This window comes from Brachyhypopomus gauderio, chromosome 10 (assembly GCF_052324685.1).
Source record: "Brachyhypopomus gauderio isolate BG-103 chromosome 10, BGAUD_0.2, whole genome shotgun sequence".
Taxonomy (NCBI): Eukaryota; Metazoa; Chordata; class Actinopteri; order Gymnotiformes; family Hypopomidae; genus Brachyhypopomus; species Brachyhypopomus gauderio.
In genome coordinates, this window is record NC_135220.1 from 19,966,815 (window position 1) to 19,972,950 (window position 6,136).

The following is a 6,136-nucleotide window of genomic DNA, read 5'->3' on the forward strand; positions in this document are numbered from 1 at the left end:
CCTTTGAAACCAAACATCTTTCCAGAAGATGATGGTGCTGTTCTGAAGGTGCCTAACTGGAGTACTCCAGCAGAGATTCTGATAAAAATGAGAACTGATTATAGTGGTCTCTATCAGATTTCAGCATTACTGGCCTTAACATGATTAGAGATCCATTGTATTACACTGGGCTGAGAAACATGTTCTTTTCACATCCTGCCTGTGCGGAAATGGGAAACGGTGAACACCGATCAACATGCTTTGCTGAAACTGTTCATCCAGCACAAATGCTGTATCTGGAGAGTAAATTCTTCATCTTCTTCACTGTCAGGACAGTGTCGCCACAGTATAAAGCAGCATGAGCGTTTGTATGTGTGCTATGTGTTTGTTTCTGACAATGTGTTTTGATTTTGGATATGGGGAGTCAAACATCACTTTAACAGCGATACAGTATAGTACTGTCACAGGCAAGAGTGTCATAACGAATCACCATATCCTACTTATTGAAGTATTTATATCAATTTCAATCTGATGTGAGATGCCACAAGTGCAACATTTTATTTGAAAAATGAAATGTGCCATATTTGTCAGTTGTGATTTTTCACCGCAATCAAAATTTGTCCTCCGCGTTTACCCATCTGTGAAGTTAGAACACACACACTTGTGATTACTAGGGGACTGTGGTGCACACATGCCCAGAGTGGTGGGCAGCCCTAGCCCAATGCCCAGGGAGCAGTTGGGATTAGGTGTCTTGCTCAAGGGCACCTCAGTCATGGCCTCAGGTCTGGGAATCAAACCCATGACGCTCTGGTCACAAGACCAATTCCCTACCACAGGACCATGACTGCTATTTAAAGAAATATTAATATATTACATTGCATGTTCTCTAGCCCACAACACAACCTGTGCATGAAAGAACAATAAATCTGAGGTTGTTTCAGAGTGCAACTGAAGGACAGACAGAAGCACTGACATTTGCCCTCGGCCTAAGCAGATGAACTTAAATGACTCAGCTGGACTACGGAGTAATTTAATCGGTTGAAGGATGAGGGGGTGGATGTATAACCATCTCCTGGGTTTATGTCCATGTTTACCTGATGCCACCAGACTAGTAGAAGTTCAACTTTGTAAACCAGCTCATCTATTTGAATGTCTACATCAAATACTTCTGAAACCCAAACTTGTGTATCAATGCTTTTGTGGTTAGTGGATCATTAAAGGATTCAACTATTAACCAGAAGGTCACTAGTTCAAGCCCCATTACTGCCAATTTGCCTCTGTTGAGCACCTGAGCAAGGCTCCTAATCCTCAGTTGCTTGCCATTAAGCCATAGTTCTATGTTTCTTAGGATAATAGCATCAGCTAAATGCCACAAATGCAAAAAATAAAATAAATAAAATCAGTGAATGAGTGATTTATTGCATATGTGAATCAGAAATTCTGTCAATCTGTGCACCTGTGAATCAGCAAATTAGGGAATCAGTGTATCATTCAATCAGTGCTCCATTCTGTGGCAGTCATGAATGTCTGCATGCATGCACTAAGTTGGTACAGACTGCACGCTGAGGTCAGCTCCTGTTCATCACACATCGATTTAAAGCTCTTGATGCCGCCCTGAGCAGCTGTCTGTGTCCCTTATGCCGATGACCAGCACTAGTGATTTTACCGCTGGTCAGTTTCACATTCATTGAAGGCTTATTGTCTTCCTGTGCGTCATCACACTTGATTCAGCTCACCACATTGCTAGCAAGCCCCTGATGAACCAGAACAGGTATATGAACACCTTTATTAATATCAGTTATCTAAACTGTGCAGTGTGAAAGCTATGAGAGTTACATGTTTGTTTTCTGTTTACATGTGACATGGTTTTAAATGTTCCAGGTGCTGGAACTTTGTATCACTTGCACACTCCTTTGCAAATAGGGCAGAGCTAAAATCACACATTGAAGGTTGCTAGGCAACACTTTTGGCATCAGAGTTGTGAGATTTCTCTTCTTCTCCTCAGTAGGAGATTCTATTTATTCTTTTTCCTTTCTCTCTCATTATGGTAAAGCCAGCAAGAGAAGCAATACATGACGTCTTAGCATGTAGTTCTTAACTGCTCACACCGGAGTGCCAGGTCTTTTAAGCAGTGAATAGAGGGGTTTTCCTGACTTAGTAATGGTTCCAGACACTAGACCTATACAAGATATCCAAGTGTTGTCAGTGATTTTCCAGTTTTCTGGTAAAAAAAAAGCAAACACTAAATTCAGAGCCATTTTAGACCTATATATTCTCATTGCCACTAAACTATAAACAACCTTGCCTGGTGTTGACATTCTTTACACTTGCCTTTACTTTAGCTGCCTGAGATTTTTGCTTTATTAATGCATCATGGTGGCCTTGGAAAAGAAAGATGCCTAAAACCACTCTGCAGTCTGGGGAAGATCCTGTCTGAGGATGGGCTGCATCAAGGTAGCTTACTGTAGTGAGCAGGAGAATCGTGGATGTATATGTGGAAGGTAAGACCCATAGGCAGAGGGAGGTGACTCATGCATCAGATAATGCGCGTGTGGTGACATGACATGTTTGGATAGAAGGCTGGAAAAAGACGAAAGGATCTCTAAAGAATATCACTGTTGAGGCCATGTGCTGATGTTGCTGTTATAGAAGGATGATACTTTATACCCAAATCCCTAGAAAGATCTGTGTGTGTGTGTGTGTGTGTGTGTGTGTGTGTGTGTGTGTGTGTGTGTGTGTGTGTGTGTGTGCGTGCGTGTGTGTGTGTCTGGCTGGCTGGCTGGCTGGCTGGCTGTCTTTGAGATGAAAGTGCTGTAAAGTTTGTTTTGTCTGTTGAGAGCATTTAAGCATAGATTATGTTTTTAATGCAGCTCCACCTGTACTGGAAAAGAAAACTCGTGTGCATGAGAAATCACAGAATGAAGACTCTTTTCAACTGAAATGGGGAAAATTAGTGCTAATTTAAGTACTTAACAAACAGGTGAGTTTTCCATCTACGTTTGATGATGGCAAGAGACACTGTGGTCTGAGCAGCTAGTGGAAGATCTTTCCACCATCTCAGGAAACTTAATCATGAGGATCTCAAGAGGCTGAATTACACTTGTGGCTAACATCATACAATATATTAGAATAAGATTAAAAAAGAACTTAAATTAATGTATGTAGGGATGCTCCAACATCTTTTCACAGAATAGAATGAAATGTTTTGATGAGCCGGTGAACAGCTATGCAGGAGAGAGCATGACCTCTAAAAGCACTGTGCTGCCCTCTCTGCCTCAGTTGTTCACTGAAAGCTGCATCCAAGCAAATGGAAACAAACAATAAGACAGCATCTTCAAACAGAGCAGACACACAGCCAAAAGGATGTCACTCATTCTTATGTGTTCCAAATTTTAAAATGCAGAGATTGCAGAAGGGTGAGATGACTTTTCCCCTCGTATGAAAATCGAAATCAACACCTATGAATGTTCATATTGGAGCATGAAGTTCAGCCTTCTCTCGGGGCCTCGTAAAAGCCCTGGTACTGAAGCGCTGAGGGGGATGTCTTGTCTGATTAGAGTGCTCTGGGTCTGCCACTGAGGCTTGCCTTTTCTTCGCCACTCTGGGCAGAGAGGCTGATAAGCGTGCCTCCTCCCCTGGGATGACCAAATGAACGCTAATGGTGGAGGGATAAGCTCTGCTGATGGTCGTCTAATGGTGATGGAGGTGGTGTGACTACGCCTCTTTCCACAGATTTGTGAGAAAGCACCAGGATCTGCTCCATACAGAGCAGAGGACTCCATTTGTTATGAGTCCTGTCTCAGTGACCAGAGATTAAAAAGTGGTTAATAGAGGTTACCAGGTGTTGATTGAGGTTATCAGAGGTTACTTGAGGCAACCTAAGGTTATCTGAGGTTAACAGAGGTTAACTGAATCTAACTTTTAGACTCAAGGACAAGCAGGAATAGAAACAATAAGTTCCCCATGCGCTATGTTACTAATGGATCTACATTACTCAGTGACTCTTATGATTTATTGTAAGCATCTTCTCTTGAGGAATAATGGAACAAATTAAACAAACGGAGTGTCTATTTGCACCCGGGTACAAGTAGCATTTGCCACACAGCGAGGCTATTTTCACCCCTTAATTTAAAAAAAAGAAAGCGAACCCATCTGCGCATGTCTACCAATGAATGCGCGGGAGCGAAAAGGCGCAAATTCAAAGGAACCGAAACGGAGACAGTAGGAAATGGTAAGCAGAATTTGGTTAATAGTTATGTATAAAGGTCCATCACTCAATTTAACTTTACATTTTAAGATATATATTTAAGAAATAGTGTGAGAATTATTATCCAACGAACACTGATATATTTTTGAGCTAATAGGAGCATAATAGTGGCGAACGTAAAGTGTTACCGGGTGGGGGGTGTAAAATGGACACAGTGAGAAAAAAAAGACAGATTTCAAGTGTGCAGAAACAGTCTAAATGGTCGTTTGAACTAACCTAGTGAAAACCGGGACATTAAATGATTTTTATTTTTTGCCGGGACCGAATATTAAAAAGAAGGAAAACCGGGACAGCGACGTGAAAACCGGGACAGGTGGCAACACTAACTGGCGCTACAGAGCTTGGAGGCGGACACAAACGCTGAGGAGAGCGAGATTTATTAAGAGGAATGATCATGATCAAAGTCGTTCAAACATAGGGTGACCATATTTTTGTTTGGGAAAACCAGGACACGGGGGGGGGGTGGCGAACGTAATTTGTCGAGCGGGGTGGGGTGGCGAACGTAATTTGTCGGGGGGGGGGGGGGGGGGGGGGGGATTCCGTGTCATACTGCGCCGTGCTCAGGGTCCTAGTGCCTGTATAATTAATGGCCCGATTAACGTAATTTAAAAGCCAGGACATTTCCACTGTTTTAAAAAATATCCCGGGACAGGACGTGAAATACGGACATGTCCCGGGAAATACGGACGTTTGGTCACCCTATTCAAACAGGCAGGGGTCATAACGAGCGAGCCATCCAGGTTTGACAAATAAACAGGCATGACGATACTAAGAATTAAACTAAGACACCGAACGAACACTTTAAACCAAACACGGGGTAAACGCATACAAACTAGAAAATCAGGCTACAGAAAACACAGACGACTGAGCAACGAAATGAGTAGAACTCAGAGACCAGGAAGCGTAGAACACTGAACAAAGAGCATGAATAACAAGAGCACAACACGACCAAAGAGCATGAATAACAAGAGCACAAACTAACCAAATAGAACAAAACAACCAATAACCGATAAGTGAAACACTGGGACTATAAATACACAGAACTAACCTAGACACACACAGAACTAAACTGGACACACAGGTGAAGACACTGATGACACGGGCGTGTCAGACGAGGGGAAACCATGGAGACAGACACGCAGGGAACAACACAGACACGAGGACAGGAACCCGAAGTGACAGAGAGGGGGGCGTAGCCCTACGTGACAGTCGCATTGCTATCTTAGAAAAACAATTTTGTCCAGTCTATTTTTTGAGTTTTTTTTTTATTATATAGTTTTGTGTAAAATTATATAATTTTGTCTTTTTGTTCTCTATTTTTGTGTTGTTTCAGTACACACAAAGGACATGAATGTGTATAACAAAAGATGTACAGTCCTTTTGAATTAAGGTTTTTGCATGACAGAGTCAATATGCCAGACTTATAATGTAATGACTATTTTATATAAGCTAATATTTGTGTTTTCTCCCAAGAATGAAGAAAAGCTAAAGAACATTTGTGAAGGATACTCCTTCGACAGTTGTGAGGAATTCCAGAGAGCACTGAGATTATGGAGTGAAGAGGGCTACCATCCAATGCACAAAATTAAAATTTATTTAAACATGATGTAAATAATAAAAACCCCAATTTATTTCTTTAAAAAATGTACAAACCATCCAGAAAAAATGAATTAAAAAGTCAAATCTGTCTTCTGCATTCTGTGAAATTAAATAAAATTAAAGAGGCTGATAATGTACTGGCAGGAAGAATATTTGTATACATCATACTGTAACGCTGGCGACTGGGTGAAGGACGAGACACAGAATCCTGTTCGCTACAGACGTTACTTTATTTGTCTTTACACATATAGCGCAGACAGTGCACGTTTAACACTCATATAGAGACACGTG